The 19,315-nt window shown below is 46.6% G+C and overlaps 1 protein-coding gene across 1 annotated transcript in view; it reads right to left on the bottom strand.

The window, feature by feature from the left end:
- Nucleotides 1-10,390, bottom strand: part of Wasf2 (WASP family member 2) — a 65,211-nt gene extending 54,821 nt beyond the window's left edge. The window contains exon 1 of the mRNA NM_001394051.1: nucleotides 10,198-10,390. The gene's annotated coding sequence lies outside the window, so the exon portion shown is untranslated. The remainder of the gene's footprint in view (nucleotides 1-10,197) is intronic.
- Nucleotides 10,391-19,315: the final 8,925 nt, after the last annotated feature.

The following is a 19,315-nucleotide window of genomic DNA, read 5'->3' as shown; positions in this document are numbered from 1 at the left end:
CAACTAGAGAGTCCACTTCAGGTTTCCTACATTTCACCAGAGAAGGAATACCAGAGCTCGACATCAAACATCATAAGCAAAGCTTAGCAGCCTTTCTCATCAATTTCAAGCTGTTTATTTTTAGGTTTCTAGAAATCCTGATGCGAAGCAGATTTGTTCTAAGATACGTACGTCTGTATCTGAACAGCATTCCCTCTGTACAATCCTTGTTTCTATTCTTCTCTTTTCTAATTCAATTCTGTTTGGTTTCTAAGTTAAGAAGTGTGTTTCATTTGCATAAATGGTAACTATTCTGAGATACTATTCATGACTATACATTTGAATTCTCTAGAGTACCATTCATAACTTCAAATGAAACAGGAAAAAAACATTCATTCAACTTTACCTTAATGGTGACTAAGATATATGTGATGCTAATGGTATGCTACCGTAGGCAACGAGTCCACCCGACAGCCGCAGGAGAGCTACGGAAGCGGCCTAACACACAATCATAATCGCACTTAAGACATCAGATTTTTGGGGGTGATTTTGCTGTTACTCAACTTTATGGTTTTTTTACGATTTTTAAATTTTATATTCACATGTATGAATGAATCTGTATGTACGAATACCAAGACACCAGAAGGTATCGGATTCTCTGGAGCTAGCACGACAGGCAGTGTAAGCCCCATGTGTGGATGATGGGAATTGAACTGGGGTCCTCGGGAAGAGCAACAGGCACTCCATTTCCAAGCCACCTCTCCTTCTCTGAACTGCATATTTCTTAAACACAACTTTATAGATGACAGTGTCAGCTGCAAGTCATGCAAAGTAAACATATGTAAGCTACTGGCAAGCATGTATGACTAGTGTGCAGCTTTCCAGTGTATTATCTCCCACGTGCAGGCTAATGGGCATCATCAGGTAAATGTGCTTCTACCAAGGCCAACCCAACAAACCTGAGTTCTATCCCCAGAGCCTACACAGTAGAAGAGAACAGAATCCTGAAAGTTGTCCTATGGTCTCCATATATGCACTGTAGCACACACATGCCCACACCACAAAAATAAAAAATGTAAAAGACAGGCTGGAGAGAAGATTCAGTGGTTGAGAGCACTGACTATTCTTCCAGAGGTCCTGAGTTCAAATCCCAGCAAACACATGGTGGCTCACAACCATCTGTGATGGGATCTGATGCCCTCTTCTGGTGTGTCTGAAGACAGCTATAGTGTATTTATTATATATAAAAATAAATAAATCTTTAAAAAAAAACTGGCTTAGTGTCAGGCAGTGGTGGTGTATGTATGCCTTTAATCCCATTACTCAGGAGACAGAGTTTGAGGCTACTCTGGTCTATAGAGACAGCTCCAGGGAATAAATATATATTCTATTTCTTAGAATTGGAGTAACGGGGGCTGGGGATTTAGCTCAGTGGTAGAGCGCTTACCTAGGAAGCACAAGGCCCTGGGTTCGGTCCCCAGCTCCGAAAAAAAGAACCAAAAAAAAAAAAAAAAAAAAAAAAAAAAAGAATTGGAGTAACGGCTCAGCAGTCTAGAACACCTGCTGCTCTCACGGAGGATGCAGTGCCCACATGGTAGCTCACGATTACCTGTAACTCGAGGTCCAGGTGACCTAATACCCTCTTCTGACATCCATGGGCACCAGCACACACATACTATAGTCAAAACAGGAAATAAATAAATCTTTTTGCTGTTGTTGTTTTTGATTTTTCTAGACAGGGTTTTTCTGTGTTGCCCGGGCTCTCCTCGAACTCTCTCTGTAGACCAGACTGGCCTCAAACTCTGAGGTGCTCCTGCCTCTGCCTCCCAAGGGCTGGGATTAAAGGCGTGTGCTATCATCAACCAGCAATAATTTTTTAATTTAGATGACATGTATTTGTGTAGAGGTCAGAGCACAACTTGCAGGAGTTAGTTCTCTCACATGAGAGTCCTATGGTTAGTTGTAATTGTCAACTTAACACAATGCAGAATCATCACAGAAGAACATGTCAGCAAGACTGTCTAGACTAGGACAACCTGTAGGCATGTCTGTAAGACCTGATACCTTAACTGATGTGGAAAGACTCCCTGGCTTTGAGTCCTAGACCTAGAAAGAGAAGTGCACTAAGCAACAGAAGCGTGCATGCATTTGCCACTCTGTCTGCTCTTGACTGAGGATGTGATTAGTTACTTCAAAGTCCTGCCTCAATGGATTATGAGCTAGAATTGTGAGCAAAATGTAAGCCCTTTCTTTCTCCCCTAAGTCACCTTGTCAGGGTATTTCATTACAGCAACAGACAGGAAGCATTTTCATTCAGAGACTGAACTCAGGTCTTCGGGTATGGTAGCAAGAGGCTTTACCCTGGAGACCTTAAGCCTGTGTTTTAGAGTTCTAAAGTATCTAAACAAGGACAGCAAATGATAGACCTGAGCCAGAAAACTCAAACTTCAGTTAAGAAGACTCCTAACCGGTTCTAGCAGGTTTTAAAAGGCAATTCTAGTTGATCTTTAGGACTGAAGCTTTCTGAGTCTTTCATTCATGGAAGTAAAAGTCTGCTGGCTCCGTACTCCACCTAATCTTAATCAGTGATAAGAAATTGAATTTACATAGATCTGCATAAATAATTCAGCTCTCCGTACTGCTCCAATATATTTTAACTTAATAAAATAAAATCTGAACAGAATAAAAATCATGTGGCTATTTTAAAGTTGTCATCTCCTGATTTCCCTCAATTTCTCTTCTCATCCAAAGACAGGGACCTATAACCAGAAAGGAGGAACAGAAGCCAGGCATCCATCTCAGAACGTCTGCACCCACTTCCCTCTGCAGGCCATCAAGCCACTCTGCTAACTCAGTGGTTTTCAACTGGGCCATTCCGGCTCTCCAGTGTCTGTGTAACAATGTCTAGAGATATTTCTGGGTGTCACATTTGGGGTGGGGGGAAGGGGTATCACATCACTACTGGCAGTGGATAGCAAACTGGAGGCTGTTTAAAGCTGTTTAAATTTCTAATCTGACCATGAAATGGAATTGAGAGAAACCCACACAAATGAAGTAAGAGAAGGCAGACACAGTGGCATAAGATGTCAAGAGGCTGAGGCAGGAGGACCAGGAATTCAAGACTGTCCTGGGCTAAAGAGTGAGATCCTATCTCAAAAACAAAACCAACACCCCCGCCCCCCCTACCCCACGAATAAAACAGATTAGCCCTTATTAAGTTTATACGTTATGTTATACGCTAACCATACAAAAATGAATAACAAAGCTGGGTAGTGGTGCCACATGTCTATAACCCCAGCACTTGTGAGGCAGAGGCAGGCGGACCCCTGTGCATTTGAGGCCAGCCTGGTCTACACAATGCCAGAGCTATGTAGTGAGACCCTGAACGGAAAAAATAAAAAATTAAAAGGCTGGGGATGTGGCTCAGTGGTGTGGCACTTGCCCAGCACATATGAGATTGGTCCTGGGTTCATTTTCCATTAAAAAGAGAGAGAGAATAACATTGAGTCCTGTCCTTAAAAAGTACACAGGGGGTTGGGGATTTAGCTCAGTGGTAGAGCACTTGCCTAGCAAGCACAAGGCCATGGGTTCGGTCCCCAGCTCCGAAAAAAAAAGTACACAGTAAGCCAGGGGTGATGGCACACACCTTTGATCACAGCACTTGGGAGACACATGCAATAGAATCTCTCTGAGTTCCAGGATACCCAGGGCTACAGGAAAAAAAGAGGAGGAAGAGGAGAAGAGAAAGAGGAGGAAGAATAAGAGGAGGAAGAGGAGGAGAAAGAGCAGGAGGAGAAGCTGCAGCAGCTCACAGTCAGAGAAAACAATTTTATAACTTGTCCGACTTGGGGAGGAAATAATAATATAATTACATCATGTCCCCCTTCCTTCCCTCCTTCCAAACCTTCCAATATACCCACTCCTGCTTTCTTCCCTTTTGAAGGCCTTTCCCCCTTTTTGTGTGTATATGTGTATCAGTGTGTGTTCAATCAGCGGTACTTGGCTGGATATGTTTTCACTTAGTGTTGGATAACCAAGGTACGCTCTTCCCTGGTCTCAGGATTCAGTAGTTTTTGTAGTCTAAGCTTTGAGTCTGATTAATGTGGCTTAACAAAGGAGGGATGGAAGGTAGTCAACGACCATTTCCTAAAGCAGAAAAAGGCTTCTGAGATCGGCTTTAAAGGATACGCAAAGCACCCAATGTCATAGCCTTCTTCCCAAAGGAGCCATTCAGTTCTCTAGTCAATCAAAAGCGATGGACCATCAACTCTTTCTCATGTCATGCTGGAGAGCCAGTCAAACTACAACTTCCTCCTATGTTTTTTAATTTTATTTTTATTATTTTTAACTATGTATATGTGTGTATTTGTATGTGGGTATGTACACATGAATGCAGGTGCCCACAGAGACCAGAGATCTCAGTCTCCTGGAGCTGGCTTCGATCCACCTGATGTGTTGTTGGGAGTTAAACTCAGTTCCTCTGGAAGAATAATTAACGCATGCTCTTAACCACTGAGCCATCTCTCCAGCCCCTCAACCTACAACTCTCAATGTCTTCTGTTCGCATCACTGGTGCACGGGAGTCTGTCTCCTTTACCCAAAGTATGCATTTCTACCTATCCCAAATGATCACTTGTCACGCCACTGAACCTCAGTAAGGCTAATAAAAATAACCTTCAGCTGGCCAGGGATGGTGGTCCACGTCTGTAATCCCAGCACTCAAAATCTAGTCAACGGGCAAATGATTTTATTTTATTTTATTTATTTATTTTTTTTTTTTGGAGACAGGGTCTCTCTGGCTCCTAGAACTTACTTTGTAGACCAGGCTGCCCCCAAACTCACAGAGATCCATCTGCCTCTGCCTCCCAGGTACTGGGATTAAAAGTGTCTGTCATATCTGCCTGGCCTGAATCCTCTTTTAACATACTTAACTCATGTTACTGCCAAAATAAAACTCACCAAAAAAAATATCATTGAGCAGTTACAATGTGATATGTCAGCAATATATTCATAGGTTTATCAGGTAAAAATTTCACAACCTAACAACTTTGAGTTCAACCCCTGGATACCAAATGAAAGGAGAGAACTGGGGGTTGGGGATTTAGCTCAGTGGTAAAGCGCTTGCCTAGCAAGCGCAAGGCCCTGGGCTCGGTCCCCAGCTCCGGAAAAAAGAAAAAAAAAGAAAAAGAAAAAAAAAAAAGAAAGGAGAGAACTGACCCCCAAAGTAGTCCTCTGACCTCCACACACCTTCTGTGGCACACACACACACACACACACACACACACACACACACACACACACACACACACGAGAAATAATGTATTTACCTTTGTTTTATATGGATTGGTGTTTTGCATGCATTCATGTCTATGTGAAGGTGACAGATCTTGGAGTTACAGTTGTGAGCTACCATGTAGTGCTGGTATTTGAACCCAGGTCCTCTGGAAGAGCAGTCAGTGCCCTCAACCATTGAGCTAGAGAGATAAACAGTTCTTCCTGGTTAAGTATTGACATCAGAGCTCCTGTGCCACTTAATAAGCACATTTTTCATGGACAATTCTGATAGGACCAGTTTGAAGCTCTGGTCTTTAGGAATTCCAAACACAAAAGAAATATAAGCCACAGTTCCCTGGCTTGAGTTTTTGTTGATGTTTGTCACAGACATGATTGCTTTGTGTAGACCTTGCTGTTCCAGGGCTCATTCTGTAGACCAGGCTGGCCTCAAACTCACCCCTGGCCTCCCCCCCCCAAGTGCTGAGATTATTTACCCAGAATCACAAGGGTATCTTTGAATGTCACATACTAGTTCACCACTCTACAATTATTTTCAACAGTATCAGCGCCTATGAAATGGAAGAAAATGGGCAGTTCCTATTCCCTAGTCCAATCCCACAACTACTCCACCTCTAGCTGCCAATCCACCATTCCACAACCTCTCTACACCCCTGTCAAAGTGCTATTAACAGACACTATGGAGCCATTCAAATGGGAGGATGAACTGAATGAAGGCTTCAAACACAGTGGCCCCATAGTCTGTGGAACAAAATTCTTAAAATCTATGTTGCCCCGGGGTTTCTTACAAAGAGAAGAAACCTTTCAATGTCAAACAATGAACTTCATTCTATAGCAGAGGTATGTCAGAAGATCTAAGAGTACATATGGGATGAACGAAGATGTAGCTTAATTGGTGGAGTTTGGCCTAGCATGCATTGAGGTCCTGGCTTCCATCCCTAACCCCACAAAAACTGGGTATAATGGCACAAGCCTGTTGGGAGATGGTTTTGTGCACTATGTTAAGGGTGTCTGTACTATTCAAATGCGGATCTCTGTACCCCAGAAAGTTAAGGACTGCCCAGCTTAGGCCTGTAGCTTGTTAATAAAAACACCAGGTCTCTGGAGCTTTGGTTGAGAGCTAGCAGGGGCTAGAGCGATGTAGAAACACCTAGTGGTTATTTGGGGAAAAGAGGGACCTAGAAAACCCACCAAGAATTACTTTTATGGGGCTGGGGATTTAGCTCAGTGGTAGAGCGCTTACCTAGGAAGCGCAAGGCCCTGGGTTCGGTCCCCAGCTCCGAAAAAAAGAACCAAAAAATAAATAAATAAATAAATAAATAAGAATTACTTTTACACAAGCTTCTAAACCCAGAACTTGAGGTGGAAGTAGAAGGATCAAGAGTTCAAGGTCAGGCTGGAGAGATGGCTCAGCGGTTAAGAGCACTGACTGCTCTTCCAGAGGTCCTGAGTTCAATTCCCAGCAACCACATGGTGACTTACAACCATCTATAATGAGATCTGATGCCCTCTTCTGGTGTGTCTGAAGGCAGCTACAGTGCACTCAAAATAAATAAATAAGTCTTTAAAAAAAAAAAAAAGAGTTCAAGGTTGGGGGCTGAAGAAATAGCTCAGCAGTTAGGAGCACTAGATGTTCCTCTAGCGGACCTAGGCTCAGTTCTCAGCACCCGCGTGGCAGCTCACAACTGTTTGCAGCCCCAGTTCCAGGGGATCCACGGCACCAGGCACGTCCATGATGCACACATATACGCATATAGGCAAAACACCCACACACTAAAATAAGTCCTTTTTTAAAAGATTTATTTATTTATTTTATGTATATGAGTTCTATAGCTGTCCTCAGATACACCAGAAGAGGGCATCTGATCCCATTACAGATGGTTGTGAGCCACCATGTGGTTGCTGGGAATTGAACTCAGGACGTCTGGAGAGCAGTCAGTGCTCCTAACTGCTGAGCCATCTCCACAGCCCCCAAATAATTCTTTTTAAAACAAAGAGTTCAAACTCATCCTCCAGCTACATAGCTAATTCCAGGCAAGCCTGTGCTACAAGAGACCTTGTCTCAAAACACCAAGAAAAATAGAAAGAAAAGAAAAACTTTGACCCAGATTCCATCTATTAGCGATTATCCTGCGTTACACCAAGCATCACCCTGAAGGAACATCAGCTCTAGAATTCTGCAAACATAAATCTTTGAGTGTACAGAAAAGGTACTGCTTTTCTCAATAGCTACAGAAAATAAAGCAGAAAAAAAAACCCCACAAATTATTATTTATAAACAGGAGGAGGGCAGAGAGGACAGGTGATGTAACTCAGCTGTAAAATGTGTCTGCTTAGCAGAAACAATGGAGTTCCACTGGCAACACCACAAAGAGAAAAGGTGGGGGGGGGGTAATTTTACTTTATCAAAAACAAGTACAGAGAGAGTATTAAAATGCATACTTTGGTACCTAAGAGAAAACGCCCACTGTCTACATTTTAATTAAAGTAAAAGTTTTACATCACAGAAAAAAAGTTTTCTACATAACACTATTTTTCAGTCACTGAAACCAACTTTGCTATACACAGTATTTACTGTTTGAGTGTATTGCGTGTATGCGTGTGCAGCGTGCCTGCTGTCAGACGAAATCAGATCCTCGGGAACTAGAGTCACACACATTCGCACAAAGATATACACACATGCAGACTATTAAAAACAAAATGCTAGAGAGATGGCTCAGCAGGCAAGAGCACTTGTTGTTCTGTCTGAGAACCGAAGTTACCATGGGGGTCATATGATTCACAACCATTCAAAAGAGAAACCTTAAATGTCAAAAACCGAGTAGGGTGTGCTAATGCTTGCTGCCTGTAATCCCAACATTCGAGAGTCTGACGCAGGAAAACACCGGGGACAAGGCAAGCCTGAGTTACATAGGAAAGCCCAGACTCAACATAAATAAATAAATAAATAAACAAACAAACAAACAAACAGCAACATTAAAAAGAAATTAACAACATAGTTATAAATAAATGGGCAAACATATTTTTCAAGTGATGGTGGCTTTGCACCCTCTAGTAGCAAAGTCAGATTATGTTAAAACCCAGAGTTCAATCGCATTAAAACTCAAAGTCTGGGAGGGATGAGGGGAACAGTGAACCAACAGTGAGGACTCAATGAAATGTCCCTTAATTGCTCATCGTGGAGGATTTAAGACCTAAAGTTACTTCACTCTAGATTCTAAAATCTAGAAAAGCATTCTCAATGTCCAGCCAATTCAACGGCCTTTTTCTGGGCAAGCAGAGCCTTCCACATGGCCCGGGACAGTCCTTACAGCTCCCTGACAGGAAGCAGGCTTTAGAAGTCCTTTCCTTCCTTCCTCCTTTAGCTGCTGCTTTTCTGGTTTTAGAATTTCAAACAAAGAAAATACATATTGGCTGCACAGCTAAGAAACGCCCTCTTTCTCTGCAACTTCCTCCTCGGATTTTCCTCCCTAACACTGACATATGAGAACAATACCCACAGCTGGACCTGCTATTTTGATTAACCCAAAGTTCTTGGGGTTTGGAAAACTTAAGGGCTAAGGTACCCAGCCTACTCCTACTCAAAGTCCACCACCTTCACTCATCTACAAGATAAGCAAAGTACAAAGAAAGAAATGCTAACACGGGCAGGCTATTGAAACTTTCACCCCAAGGAACCCAAAGAAATTATACTAGCAGACGGGTAAATTTCCCCTCCGAATAAAACGTAGCTTTCTTACAGAGGAGAGAAAGACACCCTGATGACGACACCCTGAGCCAAAACTCAAATTGCTGACCTTTCTTCAGCAGGACACCTGGCCGGGACTCAAACTGAATCCTCTGCTGCTCTGACACACTTCAAAGTGACTTTTAACACTTAGAAATGGCCCTTTCTAAGTCACAGAGCGAGAAAAGGAGATGGACTTATAATCAATAATCCTGAGCTCAAGACCTGGCCTGTCTCCACACCAAAGATCTCTGGGCTAGACCCCTCCCTCCATTTATGACAAAGCAAACTTTTATTAAGAGAACAGTGACTTATCCCTGCCCCGGTGCTTCCCAGAGGAAACACCCTCACGTTAGTAAGCGCCACACAGTACTGTGTCACCCTGAGCAAAGTTACTTCCCTGAAAAAGACTGGGCTTCCTCACCTGCAAACTTACAAGGACAGCTGTATACCTAAGGTTTGGCACATAGTAGGACAACCATTAACATTTCCCTTGGCTTTCTTCCTCTTCAGGGCTGGACTTAAAAATGCCAAGAGTTATCCCAAAGGCTCCAAGAATTTCCTCATCATCTCTGAATCTATGAACGGCTGTATAAAATTTTCTCATCTCAAAGGACCAAAGGACTTGGCCCTACCCCCTCACGTTCTGGTTAGCACCCAGGCTTTGGTACAAGTGGCCCATAAACCAAGGCTCCTCTCTCTTTAGGGCCCATTCTGGGCACACGTGCACACGCTCACACATTATATAGTGTCCTACTCCCAGCTTAGCAGCCAGGGTCCTCGAAAAGCTCTTCAATTACTTTATGGTCCAAATATGGAAACTGAGGCTCAGCCTGGAGAAGAACTTGTCCAAGAGCTCGGGGAGCTGCTGGGACCCAATTCACATCCTTCACATCCTTCGGTGAAGTCTTTTTTTACAAATGGTAAACTGAGGCCCAAAGACGGAAGTGATTTGCTCAAGAGCACACAGTGGGTTGGTGGCAGGGCCACAGGTCGTCACACTTTCGCCGACCCTCCCTAGTCTCCAAAGGGCAGTCTGGGTCACCATCACCCCCGAGGTGTCGCCACAGAGCTGACAGCCCGATTGCCCCTAAGAGCGGCAGTCAGAGCAGACACAGGACGCCCTGGGACCCTGCAGGGGCGGCCGGGCAGGCGCTCGCGTCTCAAGCGGGGCGCGCCCAGGGGGACTTGTTGCTCACCTGACTTCGCGCAGTCGCCCTCAACGACATGAAGGGCTGGGCAGCCGGTCCCTGTCCCCACGGAGTACGCTCCAGCCCACCGCTTTGCGGGCTGCTACACAGCCGGACGCCCCCCTCAGCGCGCTACGCCCCCAACCGCACTCCACCGGCCTGAGTCCGCCATTACACGATTTCCCCGCCCCGGGACGCAGCCACACCCCGCCAACCGTTCTGATTGGCTCCCTGTCCCACCGGCCCTGGTCTTCCACCTATCCCATTGGTCTGAATCCAATGCCAATTAAATAAGTACGCAAAAGACGTATTCAAAGGTAGTGTCCCGGGAACTCCACCCGAGCGACTTCCGCAATCGGAGTAAACAGAGGCGAGGGCAAACCAAGTGAAGTGGAGATGGGAATAAAGGTAAATCGACGCCCAAGTTAGAGTACAAAAATAATCAGCTTAGTAAATGAAAGACCTCGTCTAACATGTGTTGAAAGACAAATTATTTTTATTAGAATCCAGGCATCCAGTATTTTTTATGTAAGGAACAGGCCGAGCCTATGAACTTTATGTGGACACCCCTCAAGTTGTAGATAGTTCTGTCCCTTCACGCTGTGTCCTAAGCAGAACCGAAAGTCGGGTGGGGGAGAGTGAGTCATAGGCTTCAGCTCACCCCGACTGATAGGTCTTTGAGTGAAGCTTGCATCCTGAGTTTGGGAACTAATTCTGAGAGGCCACTGTCGGGTGAGCCAAACACCTGTCACTTTGCTCTGCAACTTCAAACCACTTCTGCCTACCTAGTTCTCACTTTGTTCTACAAAATAAAGTAGGTGCAGTAGATCTCCCAGTCCATGAAGGTGAGAAGTATGAGAATACACGCCCAAGTGGCTTATTGAATGCAAAATGCTGTAGCTGAGTGACAATGTGACAAATCCAGTTTAGCACCTTTAATATACCAGAGCCATCTCTATAGAGCAGGTATTAGCCTCTTACGGAAGAATAGATCTTAGGCAGGCTCTGTTACGGACACGTCTGCCGCGCTCTTGGCACTGTACTACTAAACTTACTTTTAGAAAGGGTGCACGGTGTGAGGGAGTCAGGTGGGGGACACGACACGACACGGCTCAGTCAGTAAAGTACTACTTTGAAAGCATGAGGACCTGAGTTGGAGAACTCAGATTCGAAACAAAACAGGCCGACTGTAATACTAGAGCTGGGGAGGCAGAGACAGGAAGAGCTCTAGAGCTCACAGGCCCAGCCAGCCTAGTCTGCTCCTGCAGTCCAGGCCAATGAGAGAGCCTGTTACAAAAGCCAAGGTAGAGGGGTTGGGGATTTAGCTCAGTGGTAGAGCGCTTGCCTAGGAAGCGCAAGGCCCTGGATTCGGTCCCCAGCTCCGAAAAAAAGAACCAAAAAAAAAAGCCAAGGTAGAAGTTGCCTGAAGAACAGTACCTGAGGTGATTCTCTGGCTGGCACAGGTTAAACCCTCACCTACAGCATGCACACTGGCCTGCACCCTCACACGCAACATGCACACACACACACACACACACACACACACACACACACACACACACACACACACACACACAACACCCTGAGTACATGATAAAATTTCCCCACAATTGGAAATGACCACAGAACTCAAACCTACCCCACTTAGCATCTGTTCCTGTATTTCTTACTCTGTGACATCTTGTCACCTGAAAATAGGTTTTTCTCATCCGGTTAGCAGGCTAGGATGGTCCTAAGGATGCTGGGTAACTGTTTCTTTCACTCTGGTCACTGTGAACTTGAGTCTCCGGCTACCCACCAGCTAGACCAATATTCTTGTGGAAAAGTACCACCCGAGATATGGTCCACGTGTTCCTAGCATTCTAGAAATCAAGAGAAAAGAGATGACCAGCAGGTGAATTACCCAAACAGAAGCCAAATGAAGATCTCACTGGGGCCCTCTGTAGGCCAAGCTGGCCTGAAACTCCCAGGAATCCTCCTGCCTCCGCCTCCCCAGTGCTGGGATTAAAGGCGTTTACCAGCACACTGGGCATTTCCAGGTCTTTGATCAGGTCTGTCCACCGTTGGAACTGAGCTCTCACCATCAAAGACTGCTTTGGTGTGTATTTCCAAGTCTTTCCCCCTCCCTGAAGCTTAAGACTTCAAAAAGGCAGATACTGTCGTGTAAGCAGAGTCAACAGGACCCCGGTGACCACTGGATTGGAGTCTTCTGGGCTTGAATTGGGACACTCAGTCTGACGAGTGACTGTTTAAATCCCGGCGTGACTGTTAAGTGAAGGAGGGCAGCTGTGTAAATGACAGTGACTCTGGGATCAGACCGACCTAAGATGGAAACAGAACTCCAAACACTTTCAGTCTCTCTATGCCTCACTGACTCGTTCTCTAAAACGTGGACACCAGGGGCTAAGACATGGCCCCGGTGATTAAGAGCACTTCCCTCTCTTACAAACGTTCCAGGTTCGATTTCTGGCACCTCACAAAGTAGGTCACAACTGCCTGGTAACCCCGGTTCCTGGGACTATGACACCCTCTTCTGACCTCTAAGGGCACTGCATATACATGGTACACATGTATAGGTTGAAGCAAACATGCACATAAAATGAAACGGTTGAACGTAAAAACCACTGAGGGCAGTTGTGAGGGCTTGTTGAATTAATGGTGGGATGAATGGGTGGGCAAAGCTCCCAGCGGCCATTTATTCGTTAAAGGATTCACCCATCCAGTAGAAACTACGGAGACGGTTCAACGGGTAAAAGTGCTTGCTGCTGAGCCTGATAACTGAACTTTACTCCCCAGTTCCCTCCTGGTGGAAAGAGAGAATCAACATTCGTGCATAGGCCTTGGCGTGTTTACGCCATTACACATGTGTATACATGCACACACGTGCGCGCACACACACACACACACACACACACACACACACACACACACCAAATAAAAGTTTAAAAACTGGGGTTGGGGATTTAGCTCAGTGGTAGAGCGCTTGCCTAGGAAGCGCAAGGCCCTGGGTTCAGTCCCCAGCTCCGGAAAAAAAAAAAATAGGTTTTAAAAAATCTAAGCCTACAGATGTGGTGGTGCCTCTGTGATCCAAGTGCTCAGGAGGGGAAAATAAAAGGATTAGAAATTTAAGGTTGTCCTGGTGGTGCAGGCCTCTAATCCCAGAATCAGGAGGCAGAGGCAGGAGGGTCTCTGAGTTCTAGGCCAGCCTGATCTACAGAGCAAGTTCCAGGTCAGCCAGGGCTACACAGAGAAACTCTGTCATCATTGCCCCCCCCCCCCAAAATATAAGAAAGAAAAGAAAAGAAATTTAAGGCCATCCTCAGCTGCGTGGCAAATTTGACATCGCCCTGGACTACATGCGATCTTGTCTCAAAAACGTTTAAAATCACTTAGCACAGTGATTGGCATATGTCAGCAGCTATTGGGTGGGAATAATAGATCTGACAATGTTTATGGTTATTAAGCCCCATGTGGTGGTTCATGACCTTAATCCTTGTACTTGGAAGCTGAGGCAGGAGAATCATCTGGGTAATAATAAATTCAAGGACATCCTGGGAGAGCCTTTGTTTCAAAGCAACAGATCGAGCCTACTCTGGCATGCCTTAGATCCCACAACTTAGTCAGAGGCAGGCAGACAGATGTCTGTGAGTTCAAGGCCTGCCTGGTCTACATAGAGAGTTCCAGGACAGTCTGGGTTACACTGTGAGATGCTGCCTCAAACAGAAATAAAAATTGTTAAGATTTGTTTAAGGGATGGTGAGATGGCTTAGTGGTTAAGAGCACTGACTGCTCTTCCAGAGGTCCTGAGTTCAAATCCCAGCAGCCACATGGTGGCTCGCAACCATCTGTAATGAGATCTGATGCCCTCTTCTGGTGTGTCTGAAGACAGCTACAGTGTACTTGTATATAATAAATAAATAGGGGCTGGAGAGATGGCTCAGCAGTTAAGAGCACTGACTACTCTTCCAGAGGTCCTGAGTTCAATTCCCAGCAACCACATGGTGGCTCACAACCATCTGTAAAGAGATCTGATGCCCTCTTCTGGTGTGTGTCAGAAGACAGCTACAGTGTACTCATAAATGAATAAATCTTTAAAAAATAAATAAATAAATAAATTTTTGGGGCCAGAGAGATGGCTTAGCGGTTAAGAGCACTGTACTGCTCTTCCAGAGGTCCTGAGTTCAATTCCCAGAAACCACATGGTGGCTCACAGCCATCTATTCTGGTGTGTTTAGAGACAGCTACAGTGTACTCGTATCAGAAAATAAAGATAGGGGTTGGGGATTTAGCTCAGTGGTAGAGCGCTTGCCTTGGAAGCGCAAGGCCCTGGGTTCGGTCCCCAGCTCCGAAAAAAAAAAAGAAAAGAAAAGAAAAGAAAGATATAATTTAAAAAATTGTTAATATGCTGGTGTCCGCAGTGATGCCTCCTGCAGTAAAAATTAAGATTTGGGGCTTTAGTTTTTCCTGAGGAGATGACATAGCTAGCTAGGCAACTTGCTTTGTGAAAAGGTAATGTCACATATAGTAACAACATTAATAATGTCCAAGGTTTAATCAGCACTTCCTGTATGCTAGGCTTATGCTCGTGATGTTCATGTAGGCGTTACATCAGTCCTTACAAGTCTGTGGGCCTGTTTCTGTTTCCTCATGTTCCCCATGAGGCCAAGGAATAATGGAGGAGTTCAGTGCCTGGCTCTATCTAGGACATGCAGTCAGGAAGCACTAGCTAGGATTGAACCCAGCCTCCCTCTTCTACCCCAGGATTAAAAGATACCTAATGCTAGGAGCCGCATTCCAGGTGGCAAAGGTCACACCCAATGCCCCTCCCGGAGCTCTTAAAATGTCCTCAAACTAGCTGGGAGTGGTAGCATACCCTTAGATACCTAGTAAGAACCTGTCTCAAAAAAAAAAACAAAACAAAAACAAAAACAAAAAAACCCCCAGCAAAATGGAACCTCCCTTCCCTGAGAAGAGCAGGAAACAAACCCACCGAGGACTGGAAAAGAGCTCTAGTCACTGCACTCCCTTTGAATACTACCTTTGCTCCTCTGGGGCTCTAAAATCTCGGCCAGGTCATACCCATTCTTGGAGCCTCAGTTTCCTTATCTCTGAAATAGGGATGATTAAGCTTCAAGGCATTCAAGCAGTAAGGCAGGCACAAACTCTAAAGTGCGGTCCACCCGGGAGTTCCTGTCATCGTTGCTATGGGGACAGGAACCCTTTGGGAGAACAGCCCATCCGTCTGACAGGCAAAATTGCCACCTGTAGAAACAGACCAGAGATCAGTTCTTAGATGGGCCGCCTTTTACACAGTCTGGAGCTGGGTGCAGAACACCTAGGATCCCAGCACCTAGAGGCTGAGATAGGAGGCTGAGGTAAAAGGATAGAGTGTTGGAGGCCACTGGCTACTTTGTTAAGACTCTGTCTCAGAAAAGAACAAAACCACAAAACTAACCAGCCAGACAACCCAAACGTGCTTTCTGATTTTGGTCACCTGGGCAGAGCCTCAGTTTGCTTGTCTGTAAAATGGAGCGGTGCGTTAATATGGATCTTGTAGAGGGAGAGAAAATGCAGTGTGAGAATCCCTGAAGAGCCAGTGTGTCTGATGCAGAACTAGCACTGCCAGCTACAAAACAGAGGAGGGATCAAAAAGAATCACCTCTCTGCTTCCTGCATCACCAACCCTATCTGTAGGGAAGTGGGCGGAGAGCTCAATGCTCAGAGCCAGAAAGCCACTCCCCTTCCTCTGGCATCCTGGGCTCTTACTGGGTACACAGCGTCTGTCTGTCTGTCTATCTCTCTCTCTCCTCCTCTCTGTATCTCTGTATCTCTGTATCTCTGTGTCTCTGTCTCTGTCTCTCCTCTCTCTCTCTCTCTCTCTCTCTCTCTCTCTCTCTCTCTCTCTCTCTCTCTCTCTCTCTCTCTCTCTCTCTCTCTCTCTCCCCCTCCAGGCAAGTTCTTCTTCGCTGAGCAATCCCAGGGGGCCCCAAACCTCGGTTCCTGCCTGGCTCACAGGCTTCCCCCGCCTCCACAGCCTTAATCCGCAGCCTTTGCGCCTGCCGTTCCTTCCACCTGGAATGCTCTCGCCTCCCTGAGCGCCTTTGATGGGGAAGGGGGGTGCTAGAGGGGAAGGATCTGGAATGATGCACCCCTACCTACTCACTCTGCTCCCCCCTGCATCCCCAGCGGCATACCTGACCTCCCCCTCCCAGCGTGGGGGGAAGAGGCAGCTGGGAGGAGGAGGTGGGAAGGGGGGAATGAGAGAAGGGCCCTCCGTGGGGTTTTTCACCTGCTTGGAAGAGACAGACAGAAATGAAAGCTCTAGAAACTGCCTGCTGCTCTGCTTCGCTCGGAGGCCCCAGCTCAGCGGAGCCTCCCTGCCTTCCCACTATGCCTGTGTGCCACCCTCTTCTCTTCCTCCTCCTGCAGGCAGGTGCTCCAGGCAGGGAACAGGGGTGGGCGGGCGGCAGGATTAGAGAGACCGGGGTTCAAACCCCGTTCCTGCCACTTACCCAGCAAACAACCTTAGCCAACTGTTTGTCCTGCTTCCACATCGTTTCTTTAGAAAAAGGGACAACAGCCTGGCTCTTTGGGCTTTGGTAAGAACTAAGGAAGATGGCAGATTAAAAAAAAAAAGAAAAAAAAAGAAAAAGTCTATGACTATGACCGAAAGGCTCAAGGCAGAGATAATGTGACAGCAGTTGACATGACGCCCATATGTGCCTGGCACCGCTCAATGCCTTAAGGAGGAGGAGGGTCTGTGTCTGTCCTGACTCTGTTCCCTTGGTGAAAACATGTTATGTCTTCTCCTCCTGCCTTCAAAATCCTGCGTACAGCTAGGGTGTAACCCAGTACCGTAGCTTGTAGGAAAAGCATTTAGCTCCAGCAAGACCTGAGTTTACTCCCCAGCATCCATCCCCCCCAAATAAAAAGCCCAATCCTGAACTTGGCCTCCTTTACCGGTCTCTTCATTTAATAAGCATAGATTGCTGTCTGCTCCTGTAAAGGCTTACGCAGGGCACCGGTGACCCGGGATCAATCTACCCAGCCTCGGTCTGAAAGTGCCTCTTAATGAGAAAGAAGCCATAAGGAAGAGCTGACATGAAGCCGACTGGGCACGTAGCTTGTGCCTGTAATTCCTACACTTGGGGGTGGTGAAGGCAGGAAGATCAAGAGTTCAAGGTCATCTTCCTCGATTACATAGCAAGTCTGAGACCATCCTGGGCTACCTGAAACCTGCCTTGGAAGCAAGATGAGACAACTCCATGGTTAACAGTGCCTGCTGGCAAATCCGAGGGCCTGAGTTTGATCCCTAGGCTCAGCGTCGTCGTGGAAAGAGAGAGGTGATTCCTGCAAGTTATCTCCTGATCTCCAGAAACACACACACACACACACACACACACACACACACACACACACACACACACACTGAATAGGCAACATAATAAAGAATGCCTCAAATCCTAGCAGATTCCAGGCCAGCTGAAGTCTGAGGCAGGAGGATTGCAAATTGAAGGATAAGCTATAAAGTGAGTTCTCGATAACCTAGACAATATAATGAAATTTTACCTTAAAATGAAAAGTAAAAAGGGTGTGTGTTGGGGGGGGTGTCATTCAGTGGTGGAGTTTGCTTAGCCTACCTGAGTGCAGAATATATGCGCGTGCACACACACACACACACACACACACACAAGCAGAAAGAGAGAGATTTGAGAGAAGTATCCTTGCTTTGATGGCACTCTCTATGCACTCCTCGGGTAATGGGAGAGCCAAAAGCAAGTTAACGAGCATGCAGGCAGAGGGAATTTCCTCCACAGAGGTCTAAGGGCAAGAGGGAAAATGGTTTGCTGGGGAAAAGAAAGCCTCCACAGGAGCCTATGACTAGAGGGGGAGGAGCCGGAGGTTTGTGTGGACGAGAGTGCAGGGCATGGTGGAAGGTTTCTCTTTGCTTTTGTTTTGATTTACATGTATTTATCATAAATGGGCGTGGCCATAGCCTTCCGCCAGGTGGGAGTTGAACTCGGTCATCAGGCTTGGCAGAAGCAACCTTGCCCACTGTGCTAGATCCGTGGCCTAGCTGGCCTGATTTAGGTTTGTTTTTTGAGAAAGGGTTATAGTGTAGCCCTGGCTGGCCATGTAGTGGAGGCTGACCTTGAACTCTGGTCAGTCCCACCTCAGCGGCTTCCTGAATGCTGGGATTACATGCACGCACCACCTCCCTCGTTGGCACAAAAGGCCCTTAACAGGGATGGGCCATTGTCAAATGGCCCTTCATAAGATTTCTCTGAATATTTGGGGAGGATCTATTTATGGTAGGCATTCATTCATCCAGGACACTCATCAGGCACAGAAGCAGGCATGGGAAGTACACATAATTAAAGAGTCTTCAGCCGGAGCAAAGAGGACCGCATTGGAGGCCACCACTGCGGAGGCTTCTGATGAGCAAAGACTTAGAAAGTACCTGGCTCTCACCAAAAAGAAGGAGGATGAGGGGGAGGAGGAGGAAGAGGAGGAGGGGGAGGAGGAAGAAGAGGAGGAGGGGGAGGAGGAAGAGGAGGGGGAGGAGGAGGAAGGAGGAGGGGGAGGAGGAAGAGGGGGAGGGGGAGGAGGAGGAAGAGGAGGAGGGGGAAGAGGAGGAGGGGGAGGAGGAAGAGGGGGAGGAGGAAGAGGAGGGGGAAGAGGAGGAGGAGGGGGAAGAAGAGGAGGAGGAGGGGGAGGAGGAGGAGGAGGAGGAGCAGCAGCAGCCAAGTCCTGCACAAGGCAATAGCGCTGATATGAACATATGGGTGATGGCCCTGGGGGAACTTGCAGTGGAGAGACTAGTGATTCATAGAAAAGCAAGTGACAGCAGGAAGAGGAGGGATAGGCTAGGGTCAAACAATCCAGATCCTGTAACCTCTGGTCTGGAGAAAATGTCCAAGTGGGCAGGACAGTGAGGTCTCCCACCAGCCCCCTCTGCAGCTCCCACGTTTTTCTCAGCCCTGCTGAGCCCTGCAGGTTCCGAAAGACACACCAACCTCAGAAAGAATAGGAGGTGGTGAGGATGCGGGCGGGCAGGCGGGGGACAGGTCTAGGCCTCTTGCTGGAGCAGAGCCTTCTTTCCAGGGCCTAGAGCCAACAGGCTGGC

This window comes from Rattus norvegicus, chromosome 5 (assembly GCF_036323735.1).
Source record: "Rattus norvegicus strain BN/NHsdMcwi chromosome 5, GRCr8, whole genome shotgun sequence".
Classification (NCBI taxonomy): Eukaryota; Metazoa; Chordata; class Mammalia; order Rodentia; family Muridae; genus Rattus; species Rattus norvegicus.
The sequence above is the reverse complement of the archived record's forward strand: the minus strand, read 5'-3'. Positions and strand labels throughout refer to the sequence as shown.